Raw genomic sequence first — 14,465 nt, forward strand, 5'->3', positions numbered from 1 at the left:
ATATAATTTCAGCATGTTGGATAGTAAACAATGAGGGATAAACTGAACTGTTCAACGAACCAATTCATTAAGTTATTAGATGTAAGGTATTCAATGCTTTTTTTAATTAATACAATGTTTTTAATAAAAAGATTGAGAGGTCTGCTGAAAAGTTGGAGAGAAATCGAATCGTTCCCAGTGTCATGAAGAAAGAAAACGTCTTACAGAGAGAAACACTACTGCAACGACATTACAAAAGGAATAGTTTATTTTCCGTCAAGGACATAAAAAATAACACTTTATAACTCATTATCCAGGACCAACCAAAGGCATATGCATGACCGCCATTCCTGTACACTCACACAAGCAGACAGCCGACATGTTGGGAGAGTTTTTTTTTTTTTTTGCTGCAAAATAAAACCAAAACTGTAACTCAATAGGCAGAGAGTGAGATGTCAAATAACTCCCAGGCATTCTCATGAATTTAGAGAGTACTGAAAGTGTTCTTCTCTCACTGCCAAACATTTTACATAACAATTGTCCTGACACAGGCTTATCAAAATAAACATGTATCAATAATGGTAGTTTGCTGTTGCAAAGGAAATTAATTCAGTCTAAAATAACAACAGGGGTAAATATCCAAAGAGAAACAAGTCGAAAAAGGGAAGAGGGTTCCAGTTCACGAGTGATGATGATGAATGAACAGGTACCAGGTCACATGACGGGGATTCTGTCCTTCATCAGCAGCCATAATATACAATCAATCAATAAATCAATCAATAATTTCCATCCTACACAACAAAGGCAAACATCTTCCTTTGCCTACAGTAAAGCCCTAAAGCCCTTAAGTAGACCACTGCTCTCCCATGCCCACATCCACGGCTGAAGTGCCCTTGAGCAAGGCACCTAACCCCGATCACTGCTCCCCGGGCGCCGCCAAAGGCAGCTCACTGCTCCGGGTTAGTGTTACTTCACTTCACTGTGTGTACGTGTCACTTCCCTGGATGGGTCAAATGCAGAGGTGGATTTCAGAGTGTGTGTGTCTCTACACCACCTCTGTCATAGAGTCACTTTCACTTTCATTTTACTGGTGAAGTCCACACCTGAACCTGGTAAATGCCATAGGAGGAATGCTGCTGGTAGTATGACACTGTGCTGGTATAACCCTATTCACGATAACAACTTTCAAAATCAAAGCTGAGTAATCACAGTGGCATGCTGCACCCAACTGGTTTTTATCTTCTTTAGCGTTTCTGACAGTGACAGAGGGTGTGGCAGCCTACATGTGGGTCATGTTTACATTTTGACTAAAGGAAGGAGGTCTAATGATCGAATCCATTGCTCTCTCATGCATTGATTACAGTTTTTCACTATTGTTAAGACCTAAAAAGCGAAAATTCGGCACAATCTGCACAACCTTTACGTCATGTATCAATCGCTCGGCCCAAGTGGGCAATATTCAAGACTGCCTTATCTGCATTAGACTCTGATTTTCCTTGTGAACACTCTAATGTCAATTACACATCACGTTGTTGTCAAAACACTGTACACAAAGTTCTGTTGTTGCACACACTTCTCAAGTAAAATCTCAAAGCATCAACCTGCAAGACACAAATAGTTAAATCTCTAAACTTTCAGGTCTTTTGACCAATTTGCAGTGAGGACTGCACCATAAAAGTGTCTTGAGCCTCTGTTTTGTTTGGTAAACTATTGAAAACTTTGAAAAGATCGACAACCAGAGAAGGAGATGGGTAAGAGTGACAGGAGGAGGAAGAGGAGGACAAGAAGGAGGAGGAGTAGGAGGTTGAGGAGTAGGAGGACAGAGAGAAGAGGAGGACAAGGAGGAGGAAGAGAATGAGGGTGAAGTAGGAGAGGAGGAGAAAGAAAAAGGAGAATGGTCATCTCTAATGAGATTTGGGCTGCTGTGGTAGTGTGGTAGTTTTTCATTAGAACCTTCAGGATGGAAAACAAGTATGAAATCTGTTTGCCTTGTGTACTGTAATACTGCATATCAATAGAATATAGTGTGCTCACAGTATTTGTATTTTGCAGGACTGTAAGAGAACCACACTGTGGAGGAAGAACACACACTTTCAATATTTTTTTAAAGCAAAGTATAGCATTTTCCAGGAGATATAAAGGGTTTTGCTTTTTTTGTTAGTTGTTTTGGGATTTGTGTTTAGAGTTTTGAGAAAACGAGGCATGCTTTCAAAAAATGTGTGTAAGCAATTGAGAAAAACTGTAAGTATTTTGTATACAACATTATGTCAATACAATCTAGTGTTTGGTGGAACAGGAGACTGAAATTGTAAATATGGTTTGTGAGAACAATGGTATTGCTGTTTTATGTTTGATTATGAAAAATGTAGGCCTACACTGATACATTTTACAAAAGGAGAATTGGCTCAATGAGTCATTGTCATTCATATGGTGTGTTTCGATGATTGTGTTTTCACTTGGTAGTGTGCAGCAAATGCTTTATTGTGTGTACTACAGTTTTTCTCTGTTCCTAAAACTAATTTTTTCAAAGCATGCCTCGGTTTATCTTAGCTCTAAACACAAATCCCAAAACCACTCACACAAAATGCAAAACCCTTTATATCTCCTGCAAAAGGCCACTTTGGTTTCAAAACACTATTATGTCACCTCAAAAGGGCATTTTGTTTTCAAACAACAAACACAGACCATTATTTGAGTAGACATTCTAAGCATTGATTGAACACTGATGTGCTCAATGGAAAACACTACTATGAAATGGGAAAACACTAGTATGAAGGCCTTATCAGGTAGTCTGGGAAGTGCCGCCCGACTTCTTCCGGCCAAATTGATTTTGCCTCTGCACTGGATCTGGCCAACTTTGGATAGCCGTTCATTTCAAGATTTCCAGAATCCTTGGAGCCAATCACAAACTGTCTTTTGGCTACCTGGCGCGCCATTGGTGGATTTAAACTTACTACGGCTACGTTACAAAATCTACTGCACGGAGAGTTTTTAAACATTGGACATGGTGGCCGTCGAAGCACCGCAAAACTTCGATAAGGCAAGTTTTCTTTGAAAACAGAACAGAAACTTGCCCTGGAACAATTCATACAGAAAAAATATGTGTTGGCTTTATTACCGATCGTTGTATCGTTGTATAGTATCGTTGGTCTGATTGGTTAAAGGCGTGTCCAATTACGTGAGTGAAGTGGATCGCTGATGAGTAGTTTGCCAGACTAACTGAGCAAATACAATGCAGTGAAGGGGCAGGGAATTCCCAGACAACTTATCAGGGGTATTATGCCTTTTCATCTCCAGTGTTACTGTATGCTTTCTCCTGTTGTAAAATATTCTAACTGTATCATGTTTTAACTCAAATATATAACAACTCACAATTGAGTCGGTTTTAGAAGACCTCGACAGCCCCTTAACTTTTACAGTATTTCTCTGTTCCTAAAACACATTTTTTCAAAACATGCCTCGGTTTCTCTGAACACTAAACCCAAGTGCCAACTCCCTAAACCAATTCTGCTAAACTTTAAGCACAATTCTCTGCTTTAAACACAGATTTCGATTGTTAACCGCACTTTCTTCAAACCACAACACACAATTCTCTGCTTTAGACACAGTTTTCAATTGTTAACCACATTTTCTTCAAAACACTAAACACCATCCTCTCTACTTTACATGCTTCATCAATGCCAAAACCTCATTGTGTTCAAACAGAAAACACTGCTAATCAAATGACAAAACTTCCATTTCCAAAGCTGTTGTGCAATTTGAAATCAAAACTTTAGCTCCTAGTTTGGAGAACAATTTATGGCAACATTGAAGTGAGTGGTGATCAGAGGGGCAGAGGAGTGAGAGTAAGAGGAGGAGGAGGAGGAAAATGATGAAGAGGAAGAGCAAGACAGAGAGCCATTACTGTATCTCTGATGAGATTCAGGCCAATGTGTTCAACCATGTGGTCAACATGGGTTTGACCATGCAGGAGGCTGGCAAGGCTGGCTAGAGGGTTCAACCAAACATAAGCCGCTTCTCAGTTGCACCGATTCTCCGGACATTCAGAAGAGAGAATGGGTAAGAAACACTACTACGTATGACAGTAAAACACTAGTTTGAATGCCTTACTGTATCAGGAGCATAGTATTCTTGTATTTTACTGTAGAATATTTTACATTGTACTGTATTTGTAAAATTACAGTATACGTAAACAAATACAAAGTGCAACCATTGATGACCAAGACATATTCCTAAACATCAATACAAAGAGCCTAGCCACAGTGGACCATGTTCTAAGGCAGAACATCTCGAGAATGAAGCAGGTGTACAGGGTGCCTTTTGACAAAAACTCTGATAGAGTCAAACAATTACAGTATGATATGACTATGTGCAAGTAAGTCATATACGTTTCCACAACTGATTACGTCCTATCAGCACAGAAACATTACTGTACTGTAATCCAATCAAATGTTCAAATCAAACTGTATTTTCAGATGTTTCACAACACAACAATTGTCGATATTGTCTTGAGCAAGAACAGGATGCAGTCTAGTTTTTTTTGTCCTTTTATCATTTTACATTTTTCTTTCATTTTTGAGTTAAAACATTATACAGTTACAATATTTTACAACAGAAGAAAGCGTACAGTAACACTGGAGATGAAAAGGCATAATACTCCTGATAAGACCTTCATACTAGTGTTTTCCCATTTCATAGTAGTGTTTTCCATTGAGCACATCAGTGTTCAATCAATGCTTAGAATGTCTACTCAAATAATGGTCTGTGTTTGTTGTTTGAAAACAAAATGCCCTTTTGAGGTGATATAATAGTGTTTTGAAACCAAAGTGTCATTTTGCAAGAGATATAAAGGGTTTTGCATTTTGTGTGAGTGGTTTTGGGATTTGTGTTTAGAGCTAAGAGAAACCGAGGCATGCTTTGAAAAAATGTGTTTTAGGAACAGAGAAATACTGTAAAGAGGAACAAAGAAACGCATCAAGGCATTTGTAGATCGTAAAGATGTTTTGCCGTCCTTCCTACGGGATCCGGTAAAAGTTTAATGTATCAGATGGTCATAGTACGTTGCTCTGATTAGTTCTAGGTATCCAATTGAGCGAAGAGGCATTTTCTTTCCTGGTTCGTTGAAACACGCCCCATAATCACAACTCAATGGAGCAGACTCAGACTCATATTCTGACTAGAATTATGAGTATGACATCGTCAGGCTACCATTCCCCATCACACACACTCAAAATAGGCCAACTAAACTGTGAGTATGATCTCATTGTGATAATTCTTCAATGTGAACTTTTCATCTGCCCACTGAAACTTCGCCCATCCAATAAATCTGCTCAAGTAAGGGCAAGTAATTTCTACCACTGCCATTCCATTCATCTGGTAAACATTAACCATAGTGTAGGAACACGGAATACTTACATACGACTTTGACCCTTTGGGATGGACCCTGGAAACGTTTTATAGCATAATAATAGTTTATAGTTCAAAAGTTGCAGACTTTTGACTGCGTTTTATTCTGCCGTTTTACAATTCCAATGGGAGTGGTTTGAAAAAGACAAATCTTGTATTCATAATCCAAATGTTGACAGGCATGGTTTTACAGTACATCTTTGTGCCCAGTCACTTATGTTTTTCCATATATGTTTGGATTAGAACAGCAAAACCATGAAGAAGCTGATGTTATTTTGCTTGTTATTTGATATATCAAGCTCCGAAAAAACAGGTAAGGTACAATTAATTCAGTTTATTCACAATGGGTACATTAAAATGTTGTGAATGACTTTGGTACCATAGTCTTTTTCCAGGAAGCAGCTGGATTGACTAAAACTCTTTGGTAGGACAGGTAGTGAAACTAAAAACAGTCTTCTACAAGGCCCACTATAAATATCTATATTTAAGTATTAAGCTCTTTATAATAACATACCAGGCTCTATTACACTTTTTTGACAACTGACGTGTTCTTGACTGATTAAAGAGAGTTAAATGTGCAGACCAACTTTCTATGAGTTCTACTTTGTTTACCAGCATTCTTACTGTTTTGATATTTAATTATTTGCTGGAACATTCTGCAGTTGAGGTAAGGTAAAGATAAGGTTTCCCCTCCCTTTTCCTCTCTGTCTGGGTCAAGATTTCTCTCTCTGTAAGTTCTCTGTCTGTAAAGTGAATAATATGCGTGTCTTTTATTCTGGCACACACCCTGCCTGAGAGCTGGGTCCCCACTAAGTTGGTAATAAACGTTAACACTTGTTCAAGTAGATTTCCACCACAACTGACGTACTGGCACAAGTATGTTTGAGGGCTTCTCTCTATCATCTCTAGTCATGGAACATTAATGCTTTGCTGACATTATACTTGTTATTATATTTGATGAAGTTTAACTAAACAGCTATGAGATGGCAATGAGTTTATTTAAATAATCCAAAATATGCACATCTATTTTGATGGATTAGAGAACACTGATCACAGTAAAGGCAAAAATCTGCACCAGGGGAACATTTATTCCCTTCCCAAACTAACAAGTATATTGATCATAGTTCATCTCATTATCATCATAAGTCGCTCTGGACAGAAGTGTGTGCTAAATACCATAACCATAATCATACCCTTGATAATGGCCTTCAATACACAATCAGTTTGGTACCATCCATCGTTGATGAGTGGTCTGAGGAGTGAAGACCAGGATGTTGCCCAGTTGGGACCAATTCAATTCAATTCAATTAATTTCAATTGTATTTACAGTACCAGTCAAAAGTTTGGACACACCTTCTCATTCAATGCTTTTCATTCATTTTTTATGTTTTTCTACTTTGTAGATTAATATTGAAGACATCCAAACTATGAAGGAACACATATGGAATTATGTGGCAAACTGAAACATGCTCAACAAACAAATTTTAGATTCTTAGATCGTTTTAGAAGCACTCCATCACTCTCCTTTTTGGTCAAATAACCCTTACATAGCCTGGAGATGTGTTTGGGGTCATTGTCCTGTTGAAATACAAATGCTGGTCCCACTTAGCGGAAACCAGATGGGATGGCATGTGGCTGCAGAATGCTGTGGTAGCCAAGCTGGTTTAGTATGCCTTAAATTTTGAAAACATCACAAAACAGTGTCACCAGCAAAGCACCCCCACACACCTCCTCCTCCATGCTTCACGGTGGGAACAACACATGTAGAAACCATCCGCTCACCTCTTTTAGCATTTATGTGGGCTCTTATCTGAGGTGCTGTTAAATTGTGCTGTTACAGTTTTTCCCAATCGTTTTCTGGCATTTAGCGAATCATGGGTCAACTTCATCTAATGCTCACATCTTCTTTGCACAGTGACAGCAAGAGTCTTCTCTGGCAAATGGGTTTACCATTTCTCATTGCTTTCACGCAAATTTCTTTGAGTTTCAACACACTTTTCAAAACAGTTTCAAAAACAGTTTCAAAACAGTTTAAACACTTCTCAAACCTAATTGAATAACCATGTCAACACATTGAAGACACTTAGTAGCGGCCAATTGAAACTACCCTCTCAATTCTAAATATCGTCAGCACCTGTGTAAACTCTCTGTGCACAACATATCAAGTTGTTCTCAACCTATAAAAGAGGTCAATAGATTGAAGTTGAAAGCAACCATGGATCAAGGACGAGGACGAGGACGGGGACAAGGACAAGGACAAGGAAGAGGTCGAGGTCGTGGTCGTGGTCGTGGTCGAGGTAGAGGGGCCCCTGTGAGGGGACATGCTCCTAGAAGGTGCTCAAATGAAATTAGGGCAACCGTAATTGACCATGTTACAGTAATTGTGATGTGGATGAAAACATGTGGCCTGATCGTCAGGCCCACCTAGACAATCCCTAAAAATGCAATATTTACAGGCTTTTCATTTGCTTTATGGATCTTTTTGTTTGATATTTGACTTTTTTTTGCAAATTGCAGCCTGTCATTTTGATTTCTTTCTTTGTGGAAAATGTTACTGTAAAAAATTACTGCAATACAGTAAATCTTTTTTTGACACAATCTTTGCCATTTTGTACACAGAACAAAAGTAAATCAATGGTGTTGTTCAGGACCTTGTTTACAAAACTTTTTACAGTATTCAGCAATACAAAAATAGAACTACAATATTTTTCTGTATACAAATTTTCAGATTTCAAATACTTTCTGACAGTATATTCCCTAAGTAAGAGTGCTCAGTACAAATCCCAAGTTGTAGTACGTTGTCAGTGGTAAAATAGTCAATACTGTGAGGGTGTTGCACAAAAGTTGAAGTGATGGTTTTAGAGGTTGATATTGAAAGCTGTATTTTGAGTTTTGCTATCCGTTGTTAAATAAATGAGAAAACATACATTTTCAATTGAGCCCAAATTGTAGGTTTTGAAGGAAATGTTTGGTTTTGATGGGTGTGTGATAAGTTTTTGAGAATGTAGTGTCATTCTGCAAACATCATACAGTGTTTTGGTCATTTCAGCTTCTGTTACGGGCTGTGTGTGAGCTGTTTTGAAAACGTAAACAGTGAATGAAAAAAGTCGGCAAAACGATTGAGAAAAACTGTAAATTGTGGTTTCTGAGGCTGGTAACGCTAATGAACTTATCCTCGGCAGCAGAGGTAGCTCTTTGTCTTCCTGTTCTGGGGCGGTCCTCATGAGAGACATTTTCATTAGAGCGATTGATGGTTTTCGCTACTGCACTTGAGGATAAATTCAAAGTTCTTGAAATGTTCCGGATTGACTGACCTTCCTGTCTTAAAGTAATGATGGACTGTTGTTTCTCTTCACTTAGTTGAGTGGTTCTTGCCATAATATGTAATATATAACATAATACGTAGTTGAAAAGGCCTATTCACTGTTTAGAACTGTGCACCAACCCCTACCTCTGCACAACACAACTGATGGTCTCAAACTCATTTAGAAGGCAAGTTCAACAAATGAACTGTTTACAAGGCACTCCTGTTAATTAAAAACCATTCCAGGTGACTACCTCGTGAAGCTGGTTGAAAGAATGCCAAGTGTGCAAAATTGTCATCAAAGCAAAAGGTGGCTACTTTAAAGAATCTAAAATATAAAACATTTTTTTTTGTTTACCACACAACTCCATATGTGTTCCTTCATAGTTTGGATGTCTTCAATATAAATCTGCAACGTAGAATTTTTTTAAATAAATAAAAACCATTGAATGAGAAGATGTGTCCAAACTTTTGACTGATACTATATATAGCGTCATAACAATTAAAATCTCTCTAGGCGCTTTACAGAGCCCAGAGCCTGAACTCCCTTAGTGCAAGCACAATGGCAACAGGGGCAAGAAAAAACTCCCTGTTAGTCAGGAAGAAACCTTAAGCAGAACCACGGCACATAAGAGGGGACCCATCTGCTTGAGGTCAGCCGTGTGGAGATAGGAAAGGTGGAGGGGGAGGGTTGTGTGGCAGAAGGCGAAGGGAAACAACAGGGGTTGTACACAGCTAGCATTTGGTAGATGTACGTAATATATATACAGACATCCGGTGGTAAATACATGATACAGGCAAGACCAGTTTAGTGGGTTTGCACTGTGCTCATAAGGTTACTGTATTGGCTAAAAGTTCCCTTTTTTCTATCAGTAGATAGTTCTTAACATATTCTTTGATTACCACTCTCAGACGGAAAGAAAACGAGTCTACACATGTAATGTGTTTCAACAACGGTAGAAAAACTGAGTTTGCTCCGTCTTTTACTGAATTCTGACCAGTGCAACAAATGTGACAGTTGATACATCAAAACAGACAGTTGATACATTAATGCGCGAGCTCGCTATGTCACAGCTCACCTCTGGTTATTCAAAGCAATGCAATGTATTAGCACTAAAACATATTTTAAAATGAAATGCGAACTATAAATACAAATATGCTATCACTATAATTAACAATCACTAAATATGAATCTAAATCTGAACAACAATATGAAAATGGCACTAACAGTTACTGTTACAGTGGTAAGGGATGTAGGGACAGAGAAACATTTCAGTGGTGGCAATAATGTATTATGTATATAAATGGTACAATAGGGAATGGGGTAGAGTAAGTGTACGGCAGTGCGGTGGCGGTGAATCAGAAATCAGTCACATGATTTGTGTTTACCCTTGTTCAGAGCAAGACAGAAAGACTTATCAATATAATGTCATAACAGCCTACATTGGGTTCCTACATAGTAGTACAGTCGTAGCCTCTTCTTTCTCCTTTCATAACACACAATTGCTAAAATGGTTCAAAAATAATATACTTGTAACATAATTGTATGTCTATGACACAACCAAAATATCGAAACTGCAGTGAAAGGTGCCAGTTGATATATTGTTACTGGCATGTTGTAAATATGACTATTAAAACATCTATTTACTGTCTATTTTTTCTGAGAACCACTTTTCTGATGATTACCTCGCACATGGAAAATAGGCTGCACGCCCCTGAGACGCACAGCTCGCACGGGCACTGGCACAGGCACCAACCTGTTAACATTGTTGCCAAAAATGAAAAAGACTGACAGTCCATTAATCAGTTTATTTAGTTTAGCACCCCAGCCCTCATAACCATCAGAGTGCTGGTGTTCCTGCTGTTGTGTCTGTCTTATACTCCATCTTTGACCTAGGCTAAACACCCTGCCTCCGCCCCACAAAGCTATTTTCAATTCATCCCTTTGTTCTGCCCCTCAGCTAGGCGTCCATCTTACATCTGTGTTGTTAATGAATTTAATACTTCAAAATGGTGTACCAGGAACTCCAACATTGTCAACGGGTAATGAATATGCTTAGTTAAGTGGTCAATATTCAATATGTTTCCTACAAGATCAGGATCTATTCATCAGTGCACAGAGTAGGCCTACATTATCATGACATGTATTATCATGGAGGTGTCAGGTTTTATGGAAATCATATCTCACTGGTTTTTACAGGGCATAGACAATATATTCATGTGCATACTTATTTTCACAGGCTCTAATTCTCTTTGGACTCTTTCAACAATGATTGTTGGAGACACCCCGTTTCCAGAGTTCAGTGCGGTGGTGATGCTGGATGACATCCAGATGGCCTACTATGATTAAAATGCGGAGAACCTGATTTACAGACAGTATACGTCGGAACATGAAGATGAAGAGCAAAGGGATGCAAGCCTTATATTTGGAGACATACGTAGATTCATGAAAGCCTTTTTCTATAAACACAAGTTCAACAATACACATGGTAAGTGTGTGCTGCCTCCTCATGAGCCATTTATTCAGCACTACGGTATAACTGGTTATTGCGTATGTACAGTAATGGGGTTAATTGTAGGGTGACCAGGTTCTCTGCTTTGTGTTGTAGAGATGGCAAACTCATGAAACAGATCTGGGTTAAAATGTAATTGAACTCCTTTGGGTCAGTATCACCAAGAGTGTAGAAATCCAACCAGTGAAACACGAGCCCACTATCTCCAACTAGAAATAATAAATTAGAAATGTAAAAAAAAAATCTTAAACATGAGCTATTAGGCTGTAACATTAGTTCAAATTGTTATTGATCAGTTAGCATTATATTGAGCTTGCTACATAAAAATGTGTTACACTAAAATCAATCCACGAGTCTGACTATTTAAGAAAGAGCGACCTGTGTTGCAAGTCTGCCATGTTTTGCGCATTGTGGAGGAAGTGGCCTAATCCACTCATTCAGTCCTGATCAGCGAATCTGCTGTTTCGCGCGGTGAAAGTCCACTGATTCACACAGTCAGCTCACCTCTGTCACCTGACTGAGGTAAAGGATAACTTGCAGTGGCAACCAACTCCTAATTTGTATGACTTCTGGAAGGCTAGGCAGACGTGGAGTCAGGGGCGGCCCTAGCACATTTGGCGCTCTAGGCGACCTTCACTCCTCTTTTTCCCACGAAAACAGAATTGCGACTTTCAAACGTTATTTTGCCTTATAAGACTGCATTTCTAACACAAAAACGATCGCAACGATGAACAAACATTAATTGAAGAACAAAATCACTGAGAAAATGTCAGGCCTGTGCTGAACTACGCTCCGGCCACGCCCCCCCCTGTTCAACTGTTTATGGACAAACAAACCGGTTGATCTCCGTGGAGACTGTGCAGGCTATAGAGTGTTCTTTGGACACACATACCCCTCCATGTCATCTTCCCAATCGCCTGCACATAATGTTTTCTTAGTCTTCTAAAAGTGAGTCTAAAATGTTATTACAAATGTATTGTAACAAATCACGGAAGTGCGTAATATTTGTTATGGCTTTTTATTACTAAATACTGAACTCAGGGCCTGATTTACTAACATGCGACCGCTGCTTTATCTGCGTTCGCACATTAACGCACTGTGTTTTTGCACATTTCCCGTGGTATTTATCAAACCAGATCGCGCTTGGCAATCTGTGTTTACTCCGCCCTATATAGGGCCTGATTTACTAACACTGCGACCGCTGCTTAAACTGCTGTCGCACATTAACGCACGGTGTTTTTGCGCATTTTCCGTGGTATTTATTTAGGAAGAGAAAATGAAGGTTCAGCGAAGTGGAGAAATATATATATTGGTTCACGTTCGCTCAATCACTGAACCTGATTCAATGTGTGTGCTGCTATATTGTTGTTCTGCCCGCCATCACCTACAGCGAGATGTTTAAAAGAACACGATTATAAAGAATATGCTATTGGTGGCATTAATGCATAAACTGTTTATAACAATATAGATGTGTACATGGCGAGATTAATAATTTCTACAAGGGACATGGGTTCACTCCCCTTGAGCTCATCAATAAACTCAGAGTAAGTACTTTTTAGTCCAAAGGCTGATATTCTTAAACCCTGGAAATTATACAATGTTGCCAAAGCATTTAAACAATAACAATGGGCCTCCTTCTCGAACGCAGTTGATAAGAATTTAAGCAGGAATTTCTTCTGAACTCCACTTCAGTGGATTTAGGAAAACATTTGCCATTCTCGATAGTTTTGTCATCTGGGATATCTTCTGAACTGCAGAAGACTTTCAGAATGCGAAATAGCAGTCGTAACTCTGCCGGAATCTCCTCAAATGCGATTCCTCAAATAAACACAAGATGGCCGACGGGGCTGGTGATTGCGTTAACGTCAACTCTACATGTTGTCATGGTGATGGCGGCACGTATGTTTGTTTTTATGTTTTTTGTATTAGTTTTTTTGTTTGTTAGTCAATATTTGTGAAGATAATTACGTATATAGCCGCCAGGACTTAATTGACTATGGATGGCAGCACAAGCTATCTGTAACACGGAATTTTCAGTGCACCCACAAAATACCGGAGGACATTGCAAGATTACCAGGGTCTCCGTGGATTGTTGGCGGACCTAGCAAGCGACGTAGACGGCGTAGGGACAGGAAGCAAAAATGAGGATGCTGGGCAGGTCTGCTTTCAAGGCTACGTAAACAGCCCCATAAACCACCGCTTCCGAGCATCTTTCTGTCTAATGCTAGATCTATCATCCATAAGATGGATGAGTTGGAGCTACAGGTCACAGAAAACCATTTAATTCGGGATTGTTGCGTGATGATTATAACTGAAACCTGGCTTCACACTTTAATCCCTGACATCCATAGGCAGGACAGAAACATGGACTCGGGTAAGAGCAGAGGAGGGGGACTTTGCATTTATGTACACAATGATTGGTGTAACAACAGCAACATCATAGACAGTCACTGCTCCCCTGACTTAGAAATGCTATCAATGCTATGTGTAGACCCTACTACTTGCCACGGGAGCTAACTGTTGTCATAGTAACAGCTGTTTACATACCACCGGATGCTAACGTTAGCGCAGCACTCACTCAGCTGTACGCTACCGTAAGTAAACACCAACAGGCTCTCAACTGCAGGATTGCTTTGAACAGACTGTTTGGGAAATATTCGAACAACAGGACCTGGAGGAATATACAGGAACTGTACTGTCCTACATCAACCATTGTACAGACACTGTAACTGCGATCAAAAGGATTCGGGTGTACCCTAACCAGAAACCCTGGATGACAAGCAAGGTCAAGTCCCTACTCCAGGAGCGGAACTCCGCCTTCAGATCAGGTGACAAGGTTTTGTACTGTACTGCTAGAGCCAACCTGAAGAGAGGCATCAAAGATGCCAAGAGGGCTTACAAGGAGAAAATTGAAGACCATCTCACTAATAACAATCCAAAGAGAGTGTGGCAGGGAATTCAAAACATCACCAACTACAAAAACAACAACACCAGCACTGTCCACGCTGATGCCTCACTGGCAAAGGAAGATCTTCAACCTTTCGCTTACTCTAGCCACCATCCCACCCTGCCTAAAATCAGCTATCATCATCCCCGTCCCTAAGAAACCAGCCATCAACAGCCTAAATGACTATAGACCGATTGCACTTACACCTGTAATAATAAAGTGCTTTGAGAAACTGGTTTCTCGCCACATCAAATTAACCCTTCCCCTCACATTCGACCCGCATCAGTTTGCTTACATAGCAAACAGGTCCACGTAA

The 14,465-nt window shown here is 39.5% G+C and overlaps 1 pseudogene across 1 annotated transcript in view; it reads left to right on the forward strand.

Annotated features, from left to right (window-relative positions):
• The first annotated feature begins 7,600 nt into the window (after positions 1 to 7,600).
• LOC308376283 overlaps positions 7,601 to 14,465 on the forward strand; it is a 53,365-nt pseudogene continuing 46,500 nt past the window's right edge. Inside the window, exons 1-2 of the transcript in view lie at positions 7,601 to 7,682; positions 10,930 to 11,178. The product of the transcript in view is annotated as an uncharacterized misc_RNA (transcript). The remainder of the gene's footprint in view (positions 7,683 to 10,929; positions 11,179 to 14,465) is intronic.

The sequence above is a fragment of the Sprattus sprattus genome (genome assembly GCF_963457725.1).
Source record: "Sprattus sprattus genome assembly, chromosome: 15".
Taxonomy (NCBI): domain Eukaryota; kingdom Metazoa; phylum Chordata; class Actinopteri; order Clupeiformes; family Clupeidae; genus Sprattus; species Sprattus sprattus.